Here is a 12936-nt window from a genome sequence, read left to right as displayed (position 1 = left end):
ATTTGGGGGACCCCAAAGACCACCAGGAGCCAAATCCAATGTAAGCACACAAGAGTCTTTATGCAAACTAGAGCCTGGATTCAATCATTTCTAATTCAGTGGTTCCAAAGAGTGAGTCCCAGTCCTTTGTTCAGTGAGATTTTATAGGTTTTGGGGATAATTTATGTGTCACAACATCACACAGAAAATCTCTTTATACCTCGGGAAAATCAAACAACAACTCTTAACATTGATTAGCACATTCATTGGCGGGAACAAGTCGGGTAAGGGTGATTGGTTAGTTCAAGAGGGGGATACGTTTGAAATGATTGGTTTAAGCCGTGATGGGTTGCAAGGGTATATGTGCTATGGGTCATCATGGTCAGGCCTTAGGCCTCAAACATTCTTTGGTCTTTCCAGGAACTAGCGTTGCTGAGTCAGGGACATCTGGTGCCTCAAGACTTTCCTGTTATTCACAGATAAACAACTCAGCAGGGTAACTACATGCCTAGGAATGCTCTGTGGGTTTTCTAAGAACAAGGGTCACCGCCCCCCTTGGACAGGCCCTGCTCTAAGGTAGAGGTTGGTTTTTCCAAAATGGAGTCACATCAGCTTCTCACTTCCTGGTGGCCACCTATCAATTTTCCTCTTCCATGATGTTCTTCCTGCCTCACCTTAGGCCCAGAGCAACGGAGCAGGTGGCTGATCATAGATGGAGAACTCTGAAACCATGATCCAAAATAAACTTTTCCTTCTCTAAGTAGTTCTTGCCAGGCATTTTGGTCACAGTGATGGAAATCTGACCAACACACAAATGTATTTATATTAAAACACTTTCATGGTATACAGTAGAAGTCTACAAATGGCATCCTACCTCCTGATTCCATTTGCCTTAATTCAGCAAATGAATATAAAAGCCGGATGGCTTTCTCAACTTTTTAATATTGTTTGCTAAGTCCATCAGTTTCAGCTATTCCATGACCTGTGTTTTTCCATATCAATTTGAGAATAAATTTGTGTAGGTCAACAAATACCCTAATTTTTAAATTAATAAATATATGTAATTTTAAAGTGCTATGTAGGGAATGTAATCTCAGTAATTATATTCGTTCATCTTTTAAAATCATTTGAGATATATAGTACAAGTCGAGTTAATGCATATGGCTGATGGACAGTGACTGAATCCCTCCTTGGGTTCAATTAATTTGCTTGAGGAACTCATTGAACTCAGGGAAACATGTTTACTGTAAAAGCTATTACAAATACAACTACAGAGAAAGACACACATGGGGAGAGATTAGGGAAAAGGGGTGTAGAGTTTCCATACTAACCTCTAGGAACCTGTCTGCAACATTTCCCCTGCCCTGGGGTTTGGGACCCTTCTGGAATTGGGAGAGTCTTAGGATCTACTATTTGACGTGATAGCCAGGAATATATCAAACTGCTTTTATGCAAGTTATCATGTTTTCACCATCATCTGCTTCCCACATTCGGAGACAACTTGCACTTGTAATTTCTGGACCTTTAAAAGGTTTGGCAACCAACTCTCCATGCTTTTTGGCATCCCTACGCTCATCCCTACCACAAACATCTGATTTCAGCTTCCTCTAGTCTGCTAAGTCAGTTATCACAAGTCTGTTTTGTTGCCATTTCTTGGCTGCTATTAGCACTTCTTCCATTCTTCGTGTGCTTTTAATTTTTGAAGTTTTCCTTTAAAAAAATATATTTTTTGCTATCATTTCCATGAGAATTTGGGTGTCAATGAGAGCTATGTTTGTATGGCAGTCCAAATTTCTTGCCTTATAATATAAATGCAAATGGTGATTGCTTCCAAAAGAGTAGTCTTATGGGGTATTCTTAGGGAGATAGTAGGGAGATAGAAGACAACTGGGTCTTTGTCTCCTAATTGTTCTTCACTATTTGTTCTCCCAGGCGGGTGTTTTTTTTATTTTTATTGGTTGTTCAAAACATTACAAAGCTCATGACATATCATCTTTCATACATTTGATTCAAGTGGGTTATGAACTCCCATTTTTACCCCAAATACAAATTGCAGAATCACATCGGTTACACATTCACATTTTTACATAATGACATATTAATGACTGTTGTATTCTGCTACTTTTCCTATCCCCTACTATCCCCCCTCCCCTCCCCTTCCATCTTCCCTCTCTACCTCATCTGCTGTTGTTCAATTCTCTCCCTTGTTTCCCCCCCCCTTTCCCCTCACAACCTCTTCTATGTAATTTTGTGTAACATTGAGGGTCTCCTTCCATTTCCATACAATTTCCCTTCTCTCTTCCTTTCCCTCCCACCACTCGTCTCTGTTTAATGTTAATCTTTTCCTCATGCTCTTCCTCCCTGCTCTGTTCTTAGTTACTCTCCTTATATCAAAGAAGACATTTGGCATTTGTTTTTTAAGGATTGGCTAGCTTCACTTAGCATAATCTGTTCTAATGCCATCCATTTCCCTGCAAATTCCATGATTTTGTCATTTTTTAGTCAGGCGGGTGTTTTTTACTAGTGGAATTTTCAGGTAGGCATAAGGCTGCCTTTGTTTGCAGGGTTTGGCAAGTAGGAGATTTGATGGCCAAATCTCAAAGTGTCTATGTGACTAATCTCTGGCCAATGAAATGTAAAGAAGTGATGAGTATCAGTTTTTCTCTCTGAAACATAGACATGCACAATTTAGATGAAGGTGGCAGAGCAATGAGAAATACCACACAGCAACTCAAAGGAGCAACAAGACAGAAAATCTTGGTTCCTAACACTGTGAAACTGCAACATCCTTATGCTTGGATTGCTATGTGGGAGAGAAAATGACTTTTATTTTGTACAAAACTCTTTTGTCTCTCTACTTTGGTACAAGGGATTGAACCATGGGGCGCTTAACCACTGAGTCACATCCCCAGCCCTTTTTATTTTTTTTTATTTTGAGACAGGATCTCCCTAAGTTGCCCTAAGTTGGTTAGGGCCTTGCTTAAGTTGCTGAGGCTGGCTTTAATCTTGCGATCCTCCTGCCACAGCTTCCTGAGCCTCTGGGACTACAGGTGTGTGACCCTGTGCCTGACACAAAACTCTCTTGTTGCTTTTTGTTTATTTGTTCTTTTTGTTATATATATATATTTATATATATTTATATATATATATATATGGGAAAGCCTTATTCTGACTCACAATAAAACAATCTTTTAAATATAAATCAATATGTTGAGAATATCAAGAACAGTTGTAAAGATAGAAGGTGAAAAAGAAAGGAAGAAAGGAAAAAGAAATTGTTAAGGATGTATTTTCCTATGAGTGACTTTACATTTCACTAAAATAAGACATCATTCCTCTAACATTTAGGGAACAAAATCTCTTATTCTGTGTTTGGAATCTTTCTGTAAAGTTCATCTGAGTGTGTCATGTTAATTTTTATTTTATTTTATTGGTGCTGAGGGTTGAACCCAGGGCCTCATGCATGCCAGGCAAGCACCCCACCCCTGAGCCACATCCCTAGCTGGTGACATTTTTTTTTTAATATGAAAAGACTAGAGAAAAATAGTATGTTCTATTTAGTAGTTAGGTAATATATCAGTTTTTTTTAATTATTAGTGAAAAATGGAACTCCTTTTTTCCATTTCTATATTTTAGTTAGACATGACATCAGCAAACCCATTACATTTTTACCCCCTGAGATAAAAAAAGTGATTAGATCTTTAATACTTTCAGTAACTCTGTTCCAGTTCCTTCCCACAGATCTAATAGTCCTTGAGTAAAGCAAAACCACAGTGTTACCCTATGAGGCATTTCTTACTATGTGCCACTTGGGGAAAAGCCTCAGTGGATCAACCCGACCTCAACCGATGTCATTTTTAACAACTTTTTCTCCCTGGTGATTCAGCATCTTTTTCATGTACTCCTCCTTGTCTAAGTTCTTGGGTTGGGAGAAGATGATGTTAGACTTTTAAGTTTTACTTAACATTACTAAAAAAAAGTGCTGATATTACAATTTTTGTTTTTAAGAAATACAACTGGGCTACTCTAAAAGATTTACTTTTATTTTCTTTGTTATTATATTTATGAAAGTATAATTCACATAAAATAAAATATACAGACGGTACATATTCAGCTCAGTGGATTCTGACAAAATGAGACATTGACTGCTTCTAGAACTTGAGAAGATTTCCTCATGCTTCTTTTCAAGCAAATGTTCTGCTGTGCTTGAGTGTTTTCTCCAACATTCATGTTGAAATCCAGTTGCCATTGTGACAGTATTAAGAGGTGTTTAGGTCATGAGGACTCCACCTCACCAATGGATTAATGCCATTTTCATAGCAGTGGGTGGTTCCCTCTCTCTCTTTCTGTTTTCATTTCAGCTCTTCACCATAGGGGATGGCAGCAAGAAGGCCCTCCCCAAATGCCAACAACTTGGTATTGGGCTTCTTAGCCTCTAGAACTGTAAGACAATAAATTTATGTTCTTTATAAATAACCCAGTTTGTGACATTCTAGTATAGCAGCACCAAACAGACTGAGGCCTCCTCCAAACGCCCAGAATGATATCTATCTGCAGATTGATTTTACCTGCTTTTGGAGTTTATATAAATGGAATCATGTACTATGTATTCTTTTTCTCGCCCCCCTCCCATAATAGGGATTGAATCTAGCGCCTTCTGCATGCTGATCTACAACCACCAAGCTACATTCCTAGCCCCTAAGGTGTATGCTTTTGCAATTAACTAATTTTGCTCAACAAATTATTGACCTGGAAGGTTCAGGATAATCACCTGAGCAGTGAAACCAGATGCTTCCATTGTTGGGTCATTTTTGCTATCACCAGCAACATTGCCACAATGAACATCTTTGACAGACATGTTCTTGACATAAAGTCCACACTATCTCCAGGAAGAGCTTCACTCAGAGCTTCATGGTGCATTTCAACAGACTTTACTTCAGTTGTGACATTGACTGGAGCAAAGGTGACCACTATGCCGGGCTTGAGAACACCACTTTCCACTTGGCCCACAGGGACAGTACCAATACCACCAATTCTGTAGACGTTCTGGAGAGGTAGACACAAAGGCTTGTCAGTTGGACAAGTTGGTGGCAGGATGCAGACTAAAGCTTCGAGCAGTGTGGTTCCACTAGCACTGCCATCTTTATGGGTGACTTTTCATCCCTTGAACCAAAGCATAATAGCACTTGGCTCCAACATGTTGTCACCATTCCAACCAGAAATTGGCCCAAATGCTACTGTGTCAGATTTCTTAATGTAGGTGCTGACTTCCTTAACGATTTCCTCACATCGCTTCCGACTGTAGGGTGGCTCATGAAACCCTTTTTGTTATCACCGACAATTCATTGTTTCACACCCAGCATGCTCATGGGTCTGCCCATTCTTAGAGATACCTGCTTCAAATTCACCAAAACCACCACAACAACGAAGACTGCACAGTCAGCCTGGGATGTTCCTCTAATCAATTATGGTTTTGATGCAGACTCTGTGTCCTGGGACATCAATGATAGTCACATAATACTTGCTGGTCTCAAATTTCCGCAGGGAGATGTCATTGGTGATACCACACTCATGCTCAGCTTTCAGTTTATCCAAGACTCAGGCATAGTTGGTCCTTTCCCATTTCAGCAGCTTCCTTCTCAAATTTTTCAATGGTTCTTTTGATCCCGCCACATTTGTAGATCAGATGGCCAGTCGTGGTAAACTTGCCCAAATCTATGTGTCCAATGACAATAATGTTGATGTGAGCCTTTACCTTTACCATTTTAGTTTTGATTTAGTGGTGGTTTTCACGACACCTGTGTTCTGGCAGCAAACTCATTGCAAAAGAATTGAAACCCATTTTCCTATTGACAGATGTGGTAGGCAGCTTCGGTCATGGCTCCCAATGATCCTTACCTCCTGATATCCTATCCTTGTGTTATCCTCTCCTTGTGAGTATGGATTGGATCTTGTGACTTTATTATAATAAATAGAAAACACAATGACATTTCATTTCCAAATTTGGACATAAAAGACCCTTCTCTCTCTTTCTGGTTCTTCTTACTTTCTTTCTCTGATGAAGCAAACTGTCATGTTGTGAGCTGCTCTTTGGAGGGGTCCACATGACAGGAACTGAGGAGAACCTCAGCCAACAGCCAATGAGGAACTCAGGCCAACAGTCCTACAGCTTGTGAGGAAACGAATCTTGCCAAAAACCAGTTCTGAAGCTTCTCCAAGTGTGAGATGACTGCAACTCCAATCAACGCATTTATTGGAATCTATGAGAGAAGAGACTGCTTTTCTTTTGATAAGATTCCCAACCCACAGAAATTGTATGACAACAAATGTTTTAATTCACCAAGTGTTTGGGTAACATGTGATGCAGCAGTAACTATTACAATAGACATGTAGGCTGTTTCCAATCTGGGAGTATGCTATATAATACTGTTATAAACCTTCTGTTCAGTCCTTTTATAAACTTAAGTTTTACTTAAAATTTGTTTCTTAAAAATGGCATACAGTTGCAAATAATATTTTTGTTTCCTATATACAATGCTTTTTTTATAGCTAGTTTTAGGAATTTTTATTATTTTTATTTTCAGTAGTTAGACTATAATATTCTCAGGTGTGTTTTATTTATATTTATTCTGTTAATTTTTACCTAGTTTCTTGGATACTTTTTAAAAAAAAATTATTATTATTACTTTTTCAGTACTGGGGATTTTAACCAGAGCCTTGCATATGATAGGGAAGCTCTCTACTATTGAGCTATAACCCCAAGCATAATTTTGAAAAAAAAAATTAAGCTTATAAACAATAAAAACTTATTTCCCTTCCTCTTTTATGTTGGGACTGCTGTTGACACTATCAAATTGATATTTTTTAGTTTTTAAATTTCTAATATTTTCCACTTGGTTCTTTTCTACAGGTTTCATTTCTCCAAAGAATTTCCCCATCTATTCATATACATTATCCAACCTCTCCACTAAATCTTTGAACATATTTATCACAGTTACTTTAAAGTTCCTATCTTTGAGTCTACAATATCATCTTTGCACTTCCTCTCTTGACTTTATCTTTTACAAATATTGGGTCACATTTTCTTGCTTCTTTATGTGTCTTGTAATTTTTTTATGTAGGAAAAGACATTTTGTGCAGAAACCCAGGAAAAAACTGAAGTAAACAATATTGCTCCCTGTGTCAAGTTGGTGGTCTGGTTGCTGAGTCCTTCTAACCTGGGGATTTCTCCCTCTCCCTCTGCTCTGCAAGTAATGAATGCAGCTATGGGTTTCAGTTCTTACAGGATGGGCTTATCATTTTTGGGAACTTAATTAATTGAGGCTTTGGGAGATATACTTAAAATCCTTTGATATGTTTTAAACACCATGATTTTGTGACCAATGTAGCTTTCACTTGCCAGAAGTGTAGGTAAATATTCATCAGTACTTTCTAAGTAATTAATTTAAAGTGGAATTCTCTATTTTTTTTTTCTTAACAGATTTTAATTTTGTAAATGACAATGTGGACTTATGTAGTTCAAGAATCAATTTTTCTTTCTCTTTAAGGGATCGAGAAAAATTGTGAAAGATTTTGAAATAGTCAAAAGTACTGCTGGTATTTTCAATGGAATGTTAGGAGTTACCTAGTATACTTTCTAAATTTTTAGATTTGATGAGTGTTTTTGTCTTTTATTTTTTAGTTTTTTTCTTTTTTAGCTACTTAGCTGTTTTTAGCTATTTTACAACTTTTTATGGCTTTTTAAGTTATATGAAACTGAAAATAATGCAACTTATTCTTATCTATAGAGTGTAAATTAATTTTGGTCAATGTACACACATACACACACACACATATTTATCGTTCTGGGGATATTGGCTAGTTTTATTTATTAGTTACTTTATTTCAGCATCCTGATTGCTTGTGTCTATGTTTGCTCTTTCAATTGGCCTTTGTACTATTTTATTTTTGGTACTGTAGATTGAACCTGGGGAAACTTTGACACTGAGCCACATCCTCAGCCCTTTTTATTTTTTGTTTTGAGATAGGTCTTGCTAAGTTGCTTAAGGCCTCCCTTATTTGCTGAGGCTGGCTTTGAACTTGTGATCCTCCTGCTTCTGCCTCCCAGGTTGCTGGGATTACAGGCATGTACCACCATGCCTGGCTTGTCTTTAAACTATTTTTTAGTTTTTGTTTTGGGAGGGGAACCATGGATTGAACCCAGGCCTTGCACATGCTAGGTAAACTTCCAACCATCAAACTACATTCCTAGCTCAGTCTTTTAAAAATTTTTATTTTGAGACAGTTCCTTCTAAATTGTCTGGGTGGACTTGAACTTGTGATCCTTTTACCTCCCCTTCTTGATTATAGATGTGTGCCATCATGTCTGGCTATGTTTTAGTTTTAACATTTTTTTTTTTTTAATTTTACTGGATCCCTGATTAAATCGTGAGTTAATAAAATCTTTAATATGTTCATTTTACATCTAGTTGATTTTTATGATTTCATCATTTACAAAATTTGTTACTTAGCAAGGTTCATCATTCTCTAGTATGTCATCAATCTGGAAACTTATATTTTCTGTGCTATTCTAAGTCATGAATGGGCCCCTTCGTTGTGTGGCTTTTTTTCTGGGCCTCTTAGGCACAGGACTTCAACAGTATTTATTCCTCTGATTATGCATCAGATGAATGCGCACAAAACATGGCTTCCTTTTACTGATGTATTTCTTCATTTTCCACAACGCCTCCACTTAAAAGGCTTTAGACTCTACTAAAGGATTTCATTGGTAGCAGGCATCTATCATTTGTAATTAACCTGCGTTTTTCAAACACATTCATATTTTAATAGTGAGAATCTTTCCTTTTCAATGAAGAATGATAACCAATGTCCAACTTCCTTGCTCCTGGGTGCAGATGTGAGATATATTTTACCAATCAGATGCATCACATTAAACTGGCTCAGACATTAGTTTCCTGGTGAAAGACACAGAACACAGAGCATCCATTCTGTAGGCATGAAGTGGAGCAGAAGCTGTATTGTGTTGGGGCTGGCTGCTGTGACCAATTTCTCAGTGCAGCAACAGCCTGTTTTACATAGGACTGAAGGGAAGCAATAAATCATTATAGTAACACCCTTCAATGAATCATGCCTTTCTCTATGTCCTTGTTATTTTTGGATCTGAAATGTCCTCCAAAAGCTCATGTGCTGAAGGCTTTGTTCCCAATGCAGCAGTGTTCAGAGGTAGGGCCTTTGGGAAGTGATGGATCATGAGGATTCTGACCTTATGAATGGATTAATCCACATGGACTCATAGCTGAATGGGTTATTGGAACATATTGGAGATTTTAGGAAGTGGGATCCAGTTGGAAGAAGTAGGTTGCATGCCCTTGAAGGGTATATTTTGCCTCTAGCCGTGCCCCCCCTTTGTCTGTCTGTCTGTCTGTCTGTCTGTCTCTCTCTCTCTCTCTCTTTCTCTCCTTTCTGGTCACCTTGAAGTAAGCAGCTCTGCTTCATCATGCACTCCCTGCTATGGGGGTTCTGTCTCACCAAAGGCCTAGAAACAACAGAGCTAAGTGACCATGAACCAACCTCTTAAACTGTGAGCCAAAATAGATCTCTCCTCCATGTAATCTATAATCTCAGGTATTTTATCACAATGACAGAAAGCTAACTAATATAGTCCTTATGTACAGTCCAGCTGCCGCTCAATTCGAGACAGACAAGGAAGGGCCCAACCCTCCCCAGAAGATGTCTTTCTGCTTTTTCCTGGTTTTTTAAAAGAAATATATATATATTTTTTGCTTTTACATAAATTGTTTTTACAGACAACAGAAGCTGCCTGGGGCCAGCGAAAGTGGAAGCTCTCATGACCGGTTGGTTGCCTAGCTGACACTCACTGCTGCTTTCCCAGGTGTAGCCAGGTGGCATCACTGGGCTTGTGGGATAAGATATAGGTGGGGCAGGGATGTGGGCCAGTACACCACTGGGGCTGCACATAGCACCCATCAGGGTCATTATTCTTGTAGTGACAGCCATTGTTGCTTCTGCAGCTTCATGGCAACAGTTAAGGTTGTCATCATTGCCATGACAACCAAGGTTTCAGCTGCTGCTGCTCTGGAGGCCACCACTGTGGCTGTTGCTGCCCCCAATGTCCAGATCCAGCTGCCACTCCAGGAGATGTTGCTGTAGCACTGCTGCTTCTGTGACATCAAGGCAACCACTGTAGCTGTCATTGTTGCCATAGCAACTGCTGCTTTAGTTGCCATTGTTCCAAGGCCACCTTTTTAGCTGCAGCCATTTTGGATACCCGTGTGGCATGGTGCTGCTAGCTACCCTTAGGGCTGGCTGGGAATTTCCTTACAGATTCCTTGGATGATGGTAATGAACATCTCTACTACCTCATGACAACTGAGTGCAAAGGGCCCCAGCAGACATGCACACATCTCCATGACTAGCACAGCTGTGCAGAAATTATGTGGTCTACAGTTGACCGTGTACCTACAAGAGCCCACCCCTCTTGCCTGTATAAGTTTCCCTCCTCTCATCCTCAGAGAGCCAATCTGGGAATTTTGTCCTACATAAAACCGCCCTTGTGTTGCAGCATAAGCCCCAATAAAGCCTCCCTCAGATGGTTTTACTTTGTCTATTTATGATTTCTAGCTCAAATTGAGCAGGATAAGCTGGTAGCATAAGACCTGGTGACACTGAAAGAGCTGTTAGCACTCAGAATTGAGTTAAAGGGACCTATGTTTACCATTTTGTAATTTCTGTCCAAATTGAACTCTGAGTTAATTGGTAACAAATTCATCAAGAATTGGAGTCTATTTCTCTATCTTTTGGAACTTGGGATGGTCTTGACTACCAATCTTTGAAGATATACAATTTAGTCTGCTGAAGAATGATGGACCATGTGGAGGAGAACAATGCCCTCCAGCCAATAACCAATCCTGAGGTCTTGGAACATGAGTGAGGTCATCGTGGATCTTCCAGGCCACCCTGGTTTCCACCTGAACGTAACCATGACGAGCAGTCTAGAGGTCATGTAAGACTGTCAGAACCATCAAGACTGCCAGCCAGCAGAATCAGACGAAAAAATAAATTATTGTTATTTCAAGTCACTGTTATGGTTTGGTTATGAGGCGTCCCCCCAAAATTTCGGTGCTAAATGCAGGAATGTTCAGGAGTAAAGTGATTGGATTATAATATCTGAAATCTAATCAGTCCATCCTAGTTTGAATGGCTGGGTAGTAACTTTAGGCAGGTGGGGCATGGTTGGAGGACATGGGTCATGGGCTGTGCCCTATAAGAGATCATCTTCTGTGTTGTGTCCCCCCTGCCCCTACTTCTGCTTCCTGGCCCTTCCATGAGCTGAGCAGCTTTTCTCTGGTGGGTCTTTCCCAATGCTGTTCTGCCTCACCTTAGGCTCAGAGTAAAGGAGTTAGCCATCTATGGACTGAGATCTCGGAAACCATGAGCCTCAAATAACCTTTCATTCCTCTAAGTTGTTCGTGTTGGGTATTTGGGTCCCAGTAACACAAAAGCAAACTAAAACAGTCACTAAAAAATAATAAGGTGGTTTCAGGTGGTTTTGTTATGTAACAATAGATAACTGAAACAGAAATTGGGCTATTGCTGCAATAAAAAAACTGAACCTTAACTTTGAGATTAGGCAGTGAACAGAGACTAGAAGGTGAGAGATCGTTAGGGCAGGCTGGAAGACCAATGAGGATAACTGCTATTGAGGGTGTAAAATGACAACTGATTTAAATTCCTGGTGGAAAAAGTAATGCTATCACCTGCTATTACTTGGAAAAGGAAAAAAATGTACCCAATAAAATTATAATTGGCTTATGAGAACATGAAGGTGCCAAAAGGCTTCCTTTAACTTTGACAAGAAGGTATTATAAAATAAAGGACTAAATAAGGAACCATTCTCTTTGCAAGAAGAATGCAGAAGAAATATGGGATCCCAGGATTTATGGTTGAAAAACAAGATGGTTTCTTAACTCTAGCTTCTAGAAGGGAAAACAAAACAAAAAAGCAGGTTAGAAAGAGTAAAGATAAAATCAGAAGGTGCCTATAAGACTTCTTGTTAAGAACCCTGAAAGCTTTTATTATGGTTTCTGGTAGAATCTCAGCTAGAAAAAAGGTTTGAAGGACTCTTAAGGGTGTTGTTCCATTGCAGCCTCATGTGACACCATAAGGAAGGAAAAATCATTTTCTTAACTAGTGCTTTGCAGGGCCTTTCCTTTCAACATGCTGGCATTGGTGTAACTAATGCACATCACGTTGGTGCCTTTTATGTGTATCTCCCCTCTGAGCCCTCCACTGACCCAAGTCCAACATTTTGAAACAAGAAATGACTCCCTTAGTTTTTTTTTATTGGTTGTTCAAAACATTACAAAGCTCTTGACATATCATATTTCATACATTAGATTCAAGTGGGTTATGAACTTCCATTTTTACCCCAAATACAGATTGCAGAATCATGTCGGTTACACATCCACATTTTTACATAATGCCATATTAGTAACTGTTGTATTCTGCTACCTTTCCTATCCTCTACTATCCCCCCTCCCCTCCCCTCCCATCTTCTCTCTCTACCCCATTTACTGTAATTCATTTCTCTCCTTGTTTATTTTCCCATTCCCCTCACAACCTCTTATATGTAATTTTGTATAACAATGAGGGTCTCGTCTCCTTCCATTTCCATGCAATTTCCCTTCTCTCTCCCTTTCCCTCCCACCTCATGTCTCTGTTTAATGTTAAACTTATCCTCATGCTCTTCCTCCCTGCTCTGTTCTTAGTTGCTCTCATTATATCAAAGAAGACATTTGGCATTTCGTTTTTAGGGATTGGCTAGCTTCACTTAACATAATCTGCTCTAATGCCATCCATTTCCCTGCAAATTCCATGATTTTGTCATTTTTCAGTGCAGCGTAATACTCCATGGTGTATAAATGCCACATTTTTTTT

At 39.2% G+C, this 12936-nt stretch overlaps 1 pseudogene; it reads right to left on the bottom strand.

Moving 5' to 3' along the window:
* Positions 1–4707: 4707 nt before the first annotated feature.
* Positions 4708–5743, bottom strand: LOC107136853 (annotated as a pseudogene).
* Between the last annotated feature and the right edge of the window lie 7193 nt (positions 5744–12936).

Source organism: Marmota marmota, unplaced genomic scaffold, assembly GCF_001458135.2.
Source record: "Marmota marmota marmota unplaced genomic scaffold, marMar, whole genome shotgun sequence".
In the NCBI taxonomy this organism is placed as follows: Eukaryota; Metazoa; Chordata; class Mammalia; order Rodentia; family Sciuridae; genus Marmota; species Marmota marmota.
Note: the sequence above shows the minus strand (reverse complement) of the source record. Positions and strands in the feature narration are given on the sequence as shown.